We start from the raw sequence: 17,330 nt of genomic DNA on the forward strand, positions 1-17,330 counted from the left end.
CTCAAGATCAAATTTCTAATCATACAGGCCCCAAGCAAGAACAAGAAATCAATAGATACATACAGATTTCAATAAACTAGCATGAAATTGATCAAGAAACACAACAAAGTGAAATCAAATCAAACTCAATCTAATGGGATCTTCTAACCTAAGAATGAATTTATTCCTGTAAAATCTAGAGAGAGAGGGAAAAAAAAAAGAAAAAAAAAAGAAGAAGATGAAAAAAGATGGAATAACTGAGAATATTTACATTCATCTAAAGAACTATAAAATACATACAAAACATAGTTAGGGTGTTTAATTACCCGTAGCTCTCTAGGGTTTGGTCGTCCTTCAAGATCTGCCATCGTCGGCACTGAGGTGGTAGTTCTGCGGCAGAAGGAGGTGCTGCGCGATGGGTAATAGCAGCGGATCGGTGATGGCAAATCCAACACTGATGGTGATTGTTGTTATTGGGGATGGGAGTTTCAACGCTAGGGTTTCTACAGGGGAGAGAAAGATAATAAAACCCTAGCTATTGCTCAGTGAGTAGTGAGAGGGGTAGACGGGGAGACGAGGAGAGAGGGGGTTTGATTTGTTCCACTATGGATATTACTATATATATATATATATAAATAAATACTAAATATAATCACACTTAATTAAAAAATATATATATATATAATCACATTTAATTACAAAGTGTGATTAAAAAATATATATATATATATATATATATAATCACACTTAATTAAAAAGTGACAAAAAATAAATATTATCTGTGTGGGTGAAAATCTGACCACACTGCCCGTTTAGTGATCAACTGGAGAGCACAGGCAGAATAGATGGCTTTAGCAACCTGTAACAGAAAGAAAAAGCTCCGGCGGTGGTTCTTCCACCCGGGGGCACTCCGACGATCAAGTCAGTATATCTCTCAAAAATAAATCAAGTGCTAAACTGAATACTCAAAACATAAATTGCATACCTTAGACCCACGGGGGTGCCTCTCTTTTATAATATACTCAATCCAAGTCCCACTTGAAGTATGACTTCTATGAACTCCAATTTTAGTGCTTACTTTGGACTCTTTAAGAGATAAAGATAAACTCCCTAAGAGCTTTATCCTTATCTTGGTTAAGTCCCCTCTTTGCCTTAGGACTCTTGTCCCTTATCTGCTTATCTCGGATTCCGATATCTTCGGGTATAACCTCGGCAACTCCGAGATCTTCTCGGCTTAACTACCACGACACGTGGCACCTCGGCTGACACGTCGGCGTCATCATGCCACGTGTTGGTATTCAGAAAATATATCCCCACAACTGCCCCCTAGGTTCTATTACCGCGGCATTCTGAGGTGATGGAACCTATTCCGATATTTTGTCACTTCTTTTCTGAGTAATGGCTCAAAAACTGATTAGCCAAGATTATCCACTTTCAGCCGATGTGTTCTCTTCGGAGAACAAGTCTTCGATCGTACTCTCCCACGCGCATGAGCTGTCATGCATATCTAACCGTTCCTTTCATGTGTTTTGTCTTCATTGGTGCGTGTCGGTGACGCGCCTGAAAGCTGTCTGTTCGTTCGTCTGCGCCGTCTGACGCGTGCGCTGCTCTAGGCGTAATAATTGCCCTATTTTTGCCGCCGTTTCACGTTTTTGACAAAAATTTTCCTTTGCCTCTATTTTTCCTTCACTTTTTCATTCTGTCTTCTTGCTCTTTCTCTCTCTGAAAGCTCTTTCTTCTTCGAATCTGCCATTGCTTCGATCTCTTTTCTGGAACTGCTCTCAATTCCTCATTCTTGCGAAGCCTTCTTTGCTGTTGCGACCGGTTTCTGAGCTCGGCGAACATTGCCCCGGCTTCATTTGTTCCGGTAAGATTCATTCCCTTTAATGTTAATTTCTCTTTATGTGCTTTTGTCTGCCTGTTGCCATTACTGATCTTGTTCGAAGCCTTGGATTTATTTGTACCTCGATTTGTGGCTACACCTTGAACTTCTATACTTTTTCACCATTCTTCTTGCCACTGTTCTTGATTTTTTTTATTTTTTTTTTTACTTCTGTATCTATATTGTTTCTGAGAGCTATACCTCTGTTCTTGAATCTGAAACTTTGTTTCTGTTTTCTGTTTTTCGCATCTGTCCCAGATCTGTGCCTTCGATCTTGACCTTTATAGTTCTTAGGTTTGGGTTTTGTGCGTAGAACCTTCAAATTTAGGGAAAACTGAAACAAGCCCTATCAGCCCTTTCCTGGATCTTTGCCGAGGCTCTTGTAATCCTTCTTAAAAACGCCCATCTTCTGAAACATATTTCTCTTAGCTTAAGCCAACATAATGGGTATGTGGAGGCATAGGGTAAATACCCCAACAAAACTGGAATACTTTAGGCAGGAATTCTCTATCCCAGCCGATGTTCATCTTAAACTAGCTGGGGATAATGATACCATCATGCCCACAGATCATACAATGCCTTTCCCTATAGTAGCTTTTACCGAATGTGGACTTCGGCTTCCACTTGATCCCCTTTTTCGTGAAGTTCTTTATTTCTACAGGCTGAACCCCATGCAACTTACTATCAACTCTTATAGGGTGATTAATGGTATTATAGCTTTAGCTAGGCAAGAGAACCTTAGAATTACCCTGGCTGACCTTCAATACTGCTATACCATGTGCCCTCTTGACCTGAAGGATAGGGGTTTCGTTTATTACCTTAAGCCGAGATCTACTCAGTACAAAATTGTAGCCGACCTCCCAGACTCCAACAAGGGGGCTGGAGATGATTTTGTCATTGCTTCTGGAAATTGGGAATTTGGCCCAGATGAAGATGTTCACCTCTACTCTCTACCTCGAACAGTTACAGAGGGCAAAAGTAAGAGCCCTGAGTTAACACTTAGTTGTTTTTATTTAAATCTTTAATATTTTTTGTTTCTGACGTCTGTTTCTTTGTCCTGCAGATCTTCGTCAGCCACCGAAAAATTTCCGTCAATCCTTCTTCCCAGGAACAGATCTGAAAACACTCCTTAACCTCCCAATTCATAAACGAAAAGCCCCAGTATTACTAAACTTCATCCCCACATATAAATCCACTTTACCCGATATCCCAAAGAAAAGGAAGAAAAGCCTTTCCCCGCCTACTGCCACAACTCAAACCGCTTCAACATCACGAACAGACCAAGAGTCTACATCTGATCCTGTCGATCTTCTATCGACTTCGGCCCCCTATTTAATACCAATTCCTGAACGTAAACGTCGACGAAGGCTTGTAAAGACTGCCGAGATGGTTCGTCCAAGGCCTGTCGTTCAAGACCTTCTCGCCGATCTTCCAACTGACGCCGAAGCTGCGCCAACGCCATCAATGCTCCCACCAAAACCAAAGAGAGTTAAAAAGGCTCAGCCTAAGGCCAAGGCTACAGATGCCGAAGCTGAGGATGTCTTGCCGATTTCTAAACTGGCAGAAAGCAAAAAATCAGCCTCTACTTCCACCAAGAGGTCTGCTGAGGGCCAACCCTCAGGGTCTACACAATCGAAGAAGGCGAGGTCATCGTCCGCGACGACCTCGGCTTCAAAGAAGCCCGACGTCCCCTGGGCCCCTGATCTATCCCTGGAGGATAGGCCCATTATGGCTAGTGAAAGTGCTGACGACATTAACGTTGGTGTCGCCCTCAGCACTGCTCTTCTCCTTCCGAATGACTTGGAGCGAAATGCTAAGCTTAGTGAGTATGAGAATTACGCTCTCATGCTCCAACACTCCATCCAAGTAAGTATTTATGTTTGTACTTGTGATTTTTTCTTCCGTTCTTTACTGAGAGTACTGTCTAACACTTCTGTTTTTCTGCAGGCCATTCAGCATGCCCATTCATTTTCAATGCAATCTTTTGAAAATCGTCAAAGGTTGGTTGATATGAAAAGGGAAGCATCTTCCATGAAGAAAGAGATAAAGTCCCTTGAAGCAAAAATGAAAAAACTGGAGGATCAAGCCGAGGCTGCAACTAAAGTTCAAACTTTAGCTCTTGAGAAGGCCGAATCTGCTGAGGCCGTTAGAAAAGTTGCTGAGGCCGAGGTTCAGAAGGCCCAAGCGGAGAAAGAACTCCAGCAAGCTTTGGCCACCAAAGAGGCCGAAGTCAAAGAGGCCGATGAAAAGGCCTACGCCCAAGGTATGGCCGACGTCGCAGAAGATTATAAGCTTCAAGTCAGGCAGGCATGCAACAGGGGATTTTCCCTAGGTTGGATGTCCCTGATAAAGAAGCTTGATCTCCCTGTTGACTCGCCCCTTCGGAATGCTGATGCCATCCCTTTGCCATTTCCTCCACCTCCACCTGAAGGTGAATCAGAATCTGATGCTGATGCTGAGGATGAAGATAAAGAGGTCAATGAAGAAGCCTTGGTGAGAAAACCCAAGGATGCCGTCGAAGCCAAGTCCCCTCCTCCTACAGAGCAGGTTATGGACTTAACCTTGGATGAGGAGGGTGATGAGGCCGAGGAGGCAACCAAGGAAACTGTCGCTGGGCAGCTATCGTCCAATCTTCTCTTGATAGAAAGAAGTGTTGAGTCAACAATCGCAGAGATTGATGCCGAGATACAAGCGGAAAAAGTGGCCGACGAGGTACCACCAGAATCGTCCGCGGTCCCAGTCCCTGCAGTGGCTAACACTGAAGAATCTTGAAAAAATGTCTTTTGTACCTTTTTCCTTCTTTTTCTGTTTTTTGCGTTTTGTACTCTTTTACTTTCTGGATAATGCAAAACTCCTTCTTTTGGCCGACGTGGTTTTTTCAATATGTAACTGCAACAGTTCTTCCTCTGGATGTTTTAATCTTGTGATGTTCTGTTGACTGCTTCTGAATAGTCTTGTACTTAAAAATTTTTTGCATGCTTCTTCATGTTGCTTCCTTTGTGCAATCTTCTCGGGGTTACATACCTCGGGTATAACTATAAAACTTTTACTTCGGCAAGATACTGACCTGTAAACTTTTCATAAATTTTAACAAGTATAAAACATATATTCCTGAATGTAAACTTTGCAAGTTTCTTCTCAAATAAGTATCAAACAGTGATCTCGATCTATCCTACTTGTAAATTGTTATAAATTTCAACAAGTGGTAAACAATATACTTAGCCTTTATTTCAACCTGTAAATTTCTGTATACTCAGTGGGTGATCATATGTCAGCTTAACATAAACTTGTAAATTGCTACAAATTTCAACAAGTGTTAAGCATCTTCCCTAGGGTTTAAGCAACCCTCATATTGCTTACGAGAACTTAAGCAATAACCTCGGCTTATCTTCAACTTGTAAATTGCTACAAATTTCAACAAGTGAAGATAAGGAATCAGCTTAATTCCAACTTGTAAATTGCTACAAATTTCAACAACTGAATTAAGGAATAATCTCGGCTTAACTTCAACTTGTAAATTGCTACAAATTTCAACAAGTGAAGATAAGGAATCAGCTTAATTCCAACTTGTAAATTGCTGCAAATTTCAACAAGTGAATTAAGGAATAATCTCGGCTTAACTTCAACTTGTAAATTGCTACAAATTTCAACAAGTGAAGATAAGGAATCAGCTTAATTCCAACTTGTAAATTGCTACAAATTTTAACAAGTGAATTAAGGAATAATCTCGGCTTAACTTCGACTTGTAAATTGCTACAAATTTCAACAAGTGAAGATAAGGAATCAGCTTAATTCCAACTTGTAAATTGCTACAAATTTCAACAAGTGAATTAAGGAATAATCTCGGCTTAACTTCGACTTGTAAACTGCTACAAATTTCAACAAGTGAAGATAAGGAATAATCTCGGCCTAGCTTTTCCTGAGTTTGACTTGGGTTCACATTAATTATGTCTTCAATAAACATCAATGCATAACTTTATCAATCATACATGTTGAAAGGATTCTGAAAAGACTTTATTGATGATATCGGCCAAACAATGATGTTTATCTAATGATAGAAAAATTTCAAATTACAAGTATTCCAAGGTCTGGGCAATGCTTTGCCCTCATTGTCCTCAAGCCGATAAGCTCCATTGCCTAATACTGAAGTAATTCTGTAGGGTCCTTCCCAGTTTGGGCCAAGCTTGCCTTCCCTGGGATCCTTCTTGTTCCCGACGACTTTTCTTAGGACTAGGTCGCCAACTTGAAAATCTCTTGGATTAACCTTCTTGTTATAAGCTTTGGCAAGCTGTTGCTGGTATACTGCGAGCTGAATTGCAGCTTTCTCTCTTCGTTCTTCCAACAAATCCAGGTCTCGGGCTAAGAGTATGTCATTGGTGCCATTCTTTACTCCCTGGGTTCTGATCCCTGGGATGCCGATCTCTAATGGGATGACTGCTTCTGTGCCATAGGCCATGGCAAAGGGGGATTCTCCTGTTGAACTTCTCGGTGTAGTCCGATATGCCCAAAGTACGTTGGGCAACTCGTCCACCCACTTTCCTTTTGCTACCTGCAGCCTCTTCTTTATTCCATCCAGGATTACTTTGTTGGATGCCTCTGCTTGCCCATTGCTTTGAGGAAAACTTGGTGTTGAGAAATAATTCTTGATCTTGAATTTTGCACAAAAGTTTTTGATAAGTTTGCTGTTGAACTGTGTTCCGTTGTCGGCAACTATTGCTCTTGAAATCCCAAATCTGGTGATAATGTTTCTCCATATAAAATTCTTGACGTCCATATCTCGGATTTTGGCAAGAGGTTCTGCCTCTATCCATTTTGTAAAATAGTCTGTTGCTACTAGTAAGTATTTTTTCTGCCCAGTTGCTTGGGGAAGTTGTCCAACCAGATCCATGCCCCATTGGGTAAACGGCCAAGGGCTGGATACTGGGTTTAGGTCGGCAGCTGGCTGATGTATCAAAGGTGCAAACCTTTGACATTGTTCACACTTCTTTACATAGGTTTCGGCATCCTTTTGCATGTAGGGCCACCAATACCCCTGGGTAATGGCCCTGTGGGCTAACGATCTGCCCCCAGTATGGCTTCCACAAATTCCTTCATGAATCTCGTAAAGAAAATCTTCAACCTGCAAAGGGTGTACGCACCTTAAAAGTGGTCCAGTGAAGAACCTCCTGTAGAGATGGCCTTCTGCTGTTAGACTGAATCTGGCCGATTTCAGTCTAATTTTATGTGCTTCTTTATGGTCTTCTGGCAGCTTCCCCTCTTTTAGGAATGCAATGATTGCATCCATCCAGCTTGGTCCCAGGCCCACGCACATTGCTTCTTGTTTGGTGCTCTGTTTGTCTATGCTCGGGGCCGACATATAATCGATCATAATTGTCCTTGTTTTTCCAGTTTGAATTGAACTGGCCAGGTTAGCCAACGCGTCGGCGTGGGTGTTGTCATCTCGGCTAACTTGGAGTAATCTGCAGTTCTGAAATAGGGCTGCCAGTCGGACGACTTCCTTTGCATATGCCGACATTCTTTCGTCTCTGGCTGCAAATTCTCCTGTTGACTGGTTAACAATGAGTTGTGAATCACAAAAAACAATTACCTCGTCTGCCTCTGCTGCTGCTGCTAGCTTTAGCCCTGCAATTAATGCTTCATATTCTGCTTCATTGTTGGAGGCTTTGAACCCCAGACGGATGGACTGTTCTACAATTTCTCCATCTGGAGATATCAGCAGTACTCCTGCTCCTGCTCCCTGGCGGTTTGAACTTCCATCGACTAATAGTCTGAATGAATCGCCGATGTAGATGCTGCATGGTCTGAGCTTTTCTTTCTCTTGCTTTTTTTTCTTTGACTGGGATTCTTTTTGCTTGTTGGGGCGATGCTCATCTTGGCTCGACGGAGCCCGAGGTGTGATGGCTTCAAGTGTGAGTTCTGCGACGAAGTCGGCCAAAACTTGGCCCTTTATTGCTGTTCTCGGCCTAAATTCGAGGTCAAACTGGCCCAGTGTTACTGCCCATTTTGCTATCCTTCCTGTTAAGTCTCCTTGATGTAACAAGGACTTCAGTGGGTGCTCTGTTAGGACCACAATCTTGTGTGCCTGAAAGTAATGGCTCAATTTCTTTGAAGCCATTACCAAGGCTAGCATTAATTTTTCCAGTGGTAGGTATCTTGTTTCTGCGTCAGCCAAAGTCTTACTTACATAATAGACAGCCTTCTACTCCCCTTTTTCCTCTCAGATTAGCACTGCACTGACTGCGTGTTCAGAGACTACTAAGTACAAAAACAATTCCTCCCCTGGAACTGGGTTAGAAAGGACCGGGGTTGTGGTCAAGTACTTTTTTAGGTCGGCTAAGGCAGCTTCACATTCTTCTGTCCATAGGAAGTCTGTGGCTTTTTTCACCAGGTTAAAGAAGGGTCTGCACTTGTCTGAGCTTCTGCTGATGAATCGGTTTAGGGCTGCGGCCCTTCCAGTGAGCACTTGAACTTGCTTTGCCGATGTCGGACTCTGTAGTTCCAGGATGGCCTTGATTTGGTCTGGGCTGGCCTCAATGCCCTTTCTTGTTACCAGATATCCTAGAAATTTACCTGACCCAACTCCAAAGGCACACTTTGAGACGTTGAGTCGGAGCCGATATCTTTTGAGTATGTCAAAGACCTCTTTTAGGTCGGCAATATGACCTTTTGATTCCTTGGTCTTTACGACCATGTCATCGATGTAAACTTCTACTGTTTTGCCAATCAGGTGTTTAAACATCTTTGTCACTAACCTCTGATAGGTTGCTCCTGCGTTTTTCAGCCCAAAAGGCATTACCTTGTAACAGTACAGGCCTTTCGGGGTGATGAACGCGGTCTTCTCCTCATCTGGAGGGTACATAGCAATCTGGTGGTACCCTCTGTATGCATCTAAAAAACTCATCCTTTCATGTCCCGAAGTGGCGTCTACCAGTTGGTCGATTTTGGGCAGAGGAAAGCTGTCTTTGGGGCAAGCTTTGTTGAGGCTGGTAAAGTCTACACAAACCCTCCACTTGCCATTCTTCTTTTTTACTACTACTGTGTTGGACAGCCATGTTGGGTACTGAACTTCTCGGATGGCCCTGGCTTCAAGGAGTCTGTCTACCTCTTCCTCTACTGCTTCGACGTGCATCAACGTCGGCCTTCTGGCTCGTTGAATCACAGGTTTTGCCGATCTGTCGACATTCAGACTGTGGCAAGTGACCTCGGGGTCAATGCCAGGCATTTCATAAGGTGTCCAGGCGAACGCCTCTATGTTTGCCCTTAAAAAATCTTCCAGTTCTTGTTCCTCTTCTCTAGCTAAGCCTGAGCCGAGAAGAAAAAATCGTTCTTCGTCGCCCTCCTGGACGAGGATTTTCTTTAGCGCCTCTTCGCTTTTCTCGGCTGGTTCTTTGCCGACATCTTCCAAGACTTCTATGGCTTCATCTTCGATTTCGACTTTCCCTGGTTCTCGTATGCTGCAGGTGGACTTCATTGCCGCCATGGAGCAATTTTTTGCCTGCAGTTGATCTCCTCTGATCTCTTCAATCCCATGCTCTATTGGGAACCGAAGTAGTTGATGCAACGTTGAGGGAACTGCCCCCATTGCATGCAACCACGGTCTTCCCAAGATGATGTTGTATGGTGAGGGTGTGTCAATTACCAGAAATTCCGTTTTGACCTTCTTAGTGTCGGCTTGTACTTCCAAGCTTGTTGCGCCCAGTGGCCACGTCGGCGTTCCATTAAAGCCGACCATCGGGCCGTTGGATTGTTCTAAGTCATCAGGGTGAAGGCCCAGCTCCTTGTAACATCTGACGTACATGATGTCACAAGAGCTGCCTTGATCTATTAAGATGCGTTTCACTTGGTATTCCCCAACCTGGAGGGATACTACCAAGGCATCATTGTGCGGATGTTGGACTAATTCCAGGTCGGCTTCAGTAAAGGCTATGATCGGCCCTTGGCATTCTTCTGGCCGATGTCTTTTTTCCCCGACTTGGTAGACATGCTGTAAATGTCTTACCCTCTGGGTCTCCCCTCTGACTTCGTTTTCGTTGACCCTTGAGTGGATCACATTAACCACCCTCGGTCCTCCTGCTTGTGGTAGTTGTGCTGGGGGTGGGGGTGCTGCTGGTGCTTGTGGCAACCTTGCCTGTTCTTCCCTTGTCCTGGCTTCATCGACCAGGTCCCTCAGAAGACCTTATCTTACCAGGTCCTCCAAGTGTGCTTTTAAGGCTCTGCAACCTTGAGTTGGATGCCCTTCTTCATTGTGGTAGGCACAACGTCTACCAACGTTCCTTCCCATGAATTCCCCCGGTGCTCTTACCGGAGTCCTGAAATAAGGTTGATTTCAAATCCGATCTAAGACTTTATGGATTGGGATCCAGAATACCGTTGTTACCGCCTGTTTATTTCTTAATTCTGTTTCTTGTTTGGTCGGCCCATTGTTGACTCGGCCTCGCTTTGGCGAGCCGTTTCCCTTTTCTTGTTTCACCTCTTTGTTTCCCGATGTATCTTCTTCGGCCCTGGCGTATTTCTCAATTCTTGCCATGAGTTCTTCCATGCTTTTTGGCAATTTTTTTGCCAAAGACTTCCGTAGCGGGCAGTCATCTTTCAGGCCGTTTTTGAAAGACACGACCGCTACCTCTTGGTTGCATTCGGGTATTCGGTTGAACACCTCGTAGTACCTCTTCGCATAGGCCCTAAGGCCTTCTTCCTTGGTGATTCTTAGAGCCATCAAAGCATCAACCCTCAGGGGTTGCAGCTTGTTGGTCACGAACCTGGCTACAAACATCTCGGCCAGGCCCTCCCATGTCTTTATGCTTCCTTTTGGTAATTTATGGAACCAATCGGATGCAATTTCCCCAAAGGATGAGGGGAATACTTTGCAGAGCAACGGCTCGTTTCCGCTATATAATGCCATGGAATTTAGGTATAGCCCGACATGAAAGTTTGGATCTGACTTACCATCATAGATTTGAAACCTCGGCATACTGAACCTCTTGGGTGGTTCGAATTTGTCCAGTTCCACCGAGAAGGCTGTCTTTGGTTTTACTGGGGAGTTTACCTCGGCTTCTGCATTCTGCTGCCTCCTCTTGAGGTAGTCCCTTAAGTCTTCTTTGCTCCTCCCTGGAGCTCGGCTGTCTTTAGATTTTAGTCTTTTTGGTACACTGCTTTCGGCCTCGTGGTGGGTCCGTTTGGACCTTTCTTCATGGGTTGTGTCAAAGTGGAGTACTTGCCCCTGAACATGTCGATGTTCTTTGGGGTCTGGATTCTTCATGTGGTGCGTCCTTCGGGACTCTTCTTGCCTCGGCTTTTCCCGTCCGACTTCCCTGGAAGGCCGGTAAGAATGCCTTCCACTCCTGGTATGCTGAGGGACCTCGGGGATTGTGTTTCTTCCACCCTTCTGGGTGTTGGTCGCTGGTATCGGCGTATCTTGCAGCGGGTATGGTGGCTGCATAACATTATTCTGCATCATGAAGTTGACGACTGACTGAAGGTCCGCCAACTTGTTCGCCAGTTCTTTCACTTCCTCATCCCTCCGTAGGCACCTGTCCCTCCATACCTGGAGGTTATCTTCATTGTAATACTTTCCTTGGTTTGTCTTTTTTGACGTGTCGCCTTCTGGGATGACGTCGTTCTCTCTGTGACCCTGGTCACGGGCTTCTGTATTGTGGTTGTCTCCTTCAATGTCAAGATCAATTGGTCTGCCACTCCCAGTGGGAGCGTCATCCCCGGTTTTTTCCTGTTGTCCGTTACTGGCCATCTATTCTTCCTTCGTTCCCACAGACGGCGCCAAATTGTGTGGGTGAAAATCTGACCACACTGCCCGTTTAGTGATCAACTAGAGAGCACAGGCAGAATAGATGGCTTTAGCAACCTGTAACAGAAAGAAAAAGCTCCGGCGGTGGTTCTTCCACCCAGGGGCACTCCGACGATCAAGTCAGTATATCTCTCAAAGATAAATCAAGTGCTAAACTGAATACTCAAAACATAAATTGCATACCTTAGACCCACGGGGGTGCCTCTCTTTTATAATATACTCAATCCAAGTCCCATTTGAAGTATGACTTCTATGAACTCCAATTTTAGTGCTTACTTTGGACTCTTTAAGAGATAAAGATAAACTCCCTAAGAGCTTTATCCTTATCTTGGTTAAGTCCCCTCTTTGCCTTAGGACTCTTGTCCCTTATCTGCTTATCTCGGATTCCGATATCTTCGGGTATAACCTCGGCAACTCCGAGATCTTCTCGGCTTAACTACCACGACACGTGGCACCTCGGCTGACACGTCGGCATCATCATGCCACGTGTTAGTATTCAGAAAATATATCCCCACATTATCACACTCAACTAAATTAAGTGTGATTAAAATATCAATCTAATTTTTTTTATCACACTTCTAATAAAAGTGAGATATTTTCATTTATCAAAGTGTGATTTTTAACTGTTTTTATAGTAAAGTCATCAAACAAGGAATGGGGTAGGTGCTGTCACAGCAAAATGGTATCATTTCTGATTATTAAAAAAAACAAAAAAGTATGAAATACGCACATGCCTTTTTTACACTACACTTTTAGGCTTAGGTTAGACTTTAGGAAAAAATGAGAAGGTAAAAAAAAAAAATTGAATTCAATTTTGGTGAATGGGTTTAGGTAGAAAGAAACAAAATGAAATTAACCTAAGATGGTTGGCAACTCGGCAAAGGCCTAGGGATTAAGTCCCTAAGTTCAAAACTCTATTGGGCCAATTTCTTGAGTGTAGCACAGTTGGTTAGGAGATTAGCTTCAAGCAGTTTCATCACACTTGGTGTGGGTTCAATACCCCCCCGCTGTGCGCGTCTTGACTTAAGTGGAGCTTGTCTTGGGAGGTCGGGGCAAGTTCCGAGATTAGAGTCTCCTAAATCAGAACGGACAACAGGACACCCTAATGATCTCTGCAAGGGCGCTGTCTTGGACCTGCGGACGAGTGAGAGGATTTTCCCTGTAATAAAAAAAAATAAAATAAAACGAATTTCACATTTTCTAAAAGAAATAATAGGTTTGATTAGTTGAAAAAAAATAAGTAAAAAATTGTATAGAAATTGAATTTTATATTTTTATTTATGTCAAAACCAATTTTTTTGTAAGAATAAATTTTAGGGTAAATTGTGCCCATAGTTCTTACATTTTGTCTATGTCATTTTGGTTCATATAATTTTAATTGACTATTTTGATTATATGTTTTTGAATTTGTCCCAATTTGATTCAATTTATTATAATTGTTAAATGTTTTTTCAATGAAAAATGCACATATGATTGACATGTGTCACGTTTTAAGGGTAAATTTATAAACTTTAACAATCTACTCAATTAACATCAACCAAATTAGTAATTATTTTTCTTCAAAAATCCTAACGTCATTATCAATCTAATTGAGGCATTGTTTTTCCCTTTTTTGTCCCCCCTAATGTTCTAAATAAATATCATAAAAAAAATTTATATGCATATTTGTTTAATTTACACTTTTGTAGAAGGATAGAGCCATAATTTAATTTTTGTTTTCAAAAAAATAGAAAAACTTTCTATTTTGTTTTTTAAAATAATTTTTTCTATAGCTTCAATTTCTACACATTTTAAATTGCAAAATAAAAATAAAAATAAAAATAAGTTAAATATTCATAATTACTCTTTAAATTTATGTTGCTATTATTTAAACATCATTTTTACTATTAAACTGGACTAATTCTTTTTTATATAATATAGTTAAAGTAATATTTTTTGTTATCACGTCAATAATTTTCTTGTGGAAAGACTATGATACACACCCTTTAAAAGGTGTGTATCATATACACCTTCTTTTTTTTTGGGGTACTCAGAAAGGATTAGAACAGACCACCAAAGTTCAAAGGAAAGAACAAAAAAACAAGAAAACAAATAACTGCAAACAGAGGTCTAAAGTTTCTGATATTCACGCCCCAGCAGGTCAGTCACCACCAAACTTCGAACCTCTTCAGGAGGGTCTTCCATGACAACCAAATGCTCTTCTTGATCAGCTCCAACCTTAGCCAACTTATTAGCACACTGGTTTCCTTCTCTCAAAATGTGATGGGTAGAGCATCTACAACTTTTTAAGAGTTGTCTTGCATCTTCTACAATGTTCCGAAGAGAAGCATTAACAACAGTTGTGTTTTGCAACAGTTCCACAACTTTAGCCGAGTCTGATTCAATCAGCACATCGATGTAGCCTTTTTGGAAGATAACAGTGAGCCCTCCGTAAATCCCCTATAGCTCTGCCTCTAAGCTTGAACATATTTCTAGCTTCCCAAAGTAATCACAAAGCCAAATTCCTGAGTCATCTCAAAGCAATCCACCGAAGCCTCCATCGTCCGGATCCCCTCGAGGATAACCATCTGTGTTTAACTTGATTTGAGCTGTAGGAGGTAAACACCATTTCACAAATTTAGGACTCACAGATTTCAAAAGAATAGAAGCTTGAAAGGCTTCAACAATTTGTGAAGTGTAAGTTTGAATAAAAAAACAACTTTGTTGCCAAGGCATGATTTTATTTTCAAAATTTTTTAAGTTTCTATCCTTCCAAATCTACCATAAGGAAACAACAAAAAGAATTTTACTATTCTCCATAGAAGCAAAGGGTTGTTTTCCTTTTAAGAACCGCTCTATCCAAGAGTTAAGGGAGGTGCCTCTATCATAAGGGATCCATTGGAAGCCAAACAACGTTTGCCAGATAGACTTAACATAAGCACAATTATGGAATAAGTGATCCAAATCTTCTCTCTGCTCAGAACAACGAGGACATTCTGCAGATGATGAAATGCCTCTAGTCAACCTCTGATTGTTGGTAAGCAACTTGCCTTGCAAAATCAACCATATAAAACCCTTAAGTTTTTGGGGAATTTTTAATTTCCAAAGCCAAGACCAATTCCTCTCACTGCTATCATGCTCAGAAATAATATCATAAGCAGAAGCAGTAGAGAAATCCCCAGAAATAGAACCTTTCCACAGTAGAGAATCATGGAAAGAAATAAACATGGGCTGGTGAAGTTTGAGGACATTAACAGCGGCCTCCTCCGGGAGTTTACTACTCACAATGTGAGACTCTCAACCTCCCTCATCATCCATGAGGGTCTCAACTTCATCCATAGTCATCAGATTGTGGTTGGGATAAGCTTCCGCAAAGCACTTATCGCCGCACCACCAATCATACCATATAGATACAGAGGCACCATCACCAATACTCCATTTAACACCTTTATTCAAAGTTTTCCTTGTTTGAAGAATGCCTTTCCAAACAAGGGATTTTCTATGATTCACAAAGGAGTTAAGAAAATCAGAATTATGCAAATACTTGGCTTTCAAAACCTTAACCCACAAGGCTTGCTTCCCTTTTAGAACTTTCCAACCAAGCTTCGAAAGGAGAGCAAGATTTTAGGGTCTAACTTTACGATGGCCAAGCCCACCAACTTTCTTGCTAAAACACACAGTGTTCCAATTAACCAAATGAATTTTTTTCAGGTTATCCACCTCACCCCATAAAAAATTTCTATTAATCCTATCCAGCTCCTTGCACACACTAATAGGAAGGTCCATGGTTTGCATGGTATAATTACGAATAGTAGAAGTAACAGATTGGATGAGCGTTGCTCTACCTGCAAGAGACAAGAGGTTAGCTTTCCAACCAGTCAATCTAGATCGAAGTTTATCGAGAATATGGATAAAATGATCTTTGTTCACTCTTCTATGCATGAGGGGAATGCCCAAGTATTTACCAAGATCCTTAGTGAGGGGAATACCACAAAAATGACTAAGCATTCTAGCTCTAGCTTGACTTACATTCGGAGTTATGAACATGTTAGACTTTTGAATATTCACTTTAAGCCCAGAACAAGAACCAAACTCCTCCAAAACTTCCATTATTGGGATATAGGAGGCCCATTTCTAGAAGCTTTAACCCCTTTCCACAATCCATTATTCACCTTGGCAGTAATGAGGTGAGAAAGTCTTTCCATGCAGAGAACAAAAAGATAGGATGACAAAGGGTCTCCTTGTCTCAGACCTTTAGCCAAAGGAAACTCATCAAGCCTTTCACCATTCCAAAGAATAGTAGAATTCACAGTAGTGACGCAATTCATAATAAGTTCCACCCAGTTGGCATTGAGATTAAGATCCAAAAGCGTTTCATGGAGAAACGTCCAAGACACATTATTATACGCCTTTTCAAGATCAATTTTGAAAATCAAACCCCCACTTATGCCCTTTTTAAAACGGAAAGTATGAATAATCTCTTGAGCAATAATAACATTATCGTTAGTGGAACGCCTTGGAATAAAGCTACTTTGATTAGGGCTAACAATTCCATCCAAAAGGGGTCTCAAACGATTCACCAAAACCTTAGTAAGAGTTTTATACAAGACATTAGAAAGGCTAATAGGCCTAAACTATTTAATGGATTCTGGATTATCAACTTTGGGAATTAAAGTGGTAAGGGTTTTATTTAGATCAACAGGGATATTCTTAGAAGAAAAGCAATTTCTAATAAAACCACAAACCGACTCACCCACAATGTCCCAATAAGAATGGTAGAAAACAGATTGAAACCCATCACACCCAGGGGCTTTAAAAGTCTTAATACCTTTCAAAGCTTTCCAAATCTCCATATTCGAAATAAATTTGTTTAAGCCAACATTATCTTCAGCAGAAAAATGGACTTGAGATTTGACACCCCACTCTTGATTTGAAATTGTGACATTCGAGGTAAATAAATTGCGAAAATAATTTTCTACATGGCTTATAATCTCAGCAGGATCATAAATCCAAGATCCATCCTCACCTTTAAAAGAAGTAACTCTCATCTTCTTTCTTTTGGCCAAGGTAGACACATGAAAATAACGAGTGTTTCTCTCACCCTCACAAATCCAGTTAGTTTGAGATTTTTTAAACCAGAGAAGCTCCTCTTGATACAAGACAAGATTATAATCCTTAACAAGATTAGTCTAAAGAATATGTAGATTATGAGAATAATTGTGAGATTGCGATTTTTGAAAGCCCTCAATCCTCCATAAAGACGTGGATAAAATATCTTGCTATATATATAGCTAAAAATTTTCTTAGAACCAAACACAGATAAACTGCAGAAGGATCTACGCATACAGGTGAATGGTGATTGAACTCGGTTTGAACCACTAGTGTTGAAACCACCACATCTCGTGAAGAAGGTATACAGACACTTGCTTTCTTCTTCATTTTCTTTTGTTCTCTATATATATGTGCATATATACACAGCTATGGGTGATATATAGAAACAAAATGAATTTTCTACTTTCTTCTTCATTTTCTTTCTGTTTTCTATATATATGTGCATATATACACAGCTACGGGTGTGTCTTTGTGGGTACTTTTCCATATATAGAAACAAAATGAATTTTTAGAACTTTCCAACTATGTAGCTTAGTGTGTATTCGTTCTGTAACTGTGTAGGGTTGGCATCCGAGGACG

General features: G+C 41.4%; 1 long non-coding RNA gene across 2 annotated transcripts in view; it reads right to left on the reverse strand.

Moving 5' to 3' along the window:
• Positions 1-12,683: 12,683 nt before the first annotated feature.
• The window catches only part of LOC114271221 (uncharacterized), a 62,409-nt gene continuing 57,762 nt past the window's right edge, over positions 12,684-17,330 (reverse strand). Inside the window, exon 6 of one of the 2 annotated variants that reach the window (XR_014362697.1) lies at positions 12,684-12,819. This is a non-coding gene — a long non-coding RNA (uncharacterized LOC114271221). Of the gene's footprint in view, positions 12,820-14,111; positions 14,249-17,330 lie in introns of those variants that run through there. The other variant, XR_014362695.1, reaches the window with a different exon arrangement.

The sequence above is a fragment of the Camellia sinensis genome, chromosome 2, assembly GCF_055761805.1.
Source record: "Camellia sinensis isolate YWXY chromosome 2, ASM5576180v1, whole genome shotgun sequence".
Classification (NCBI taxonomy): domain Eukaryota; kingdom Viridiplantae; phylum Streptophyta; class Magnoliopsida; order Ericales; family Theaceae; genus Camellia; species Camellia sinensis.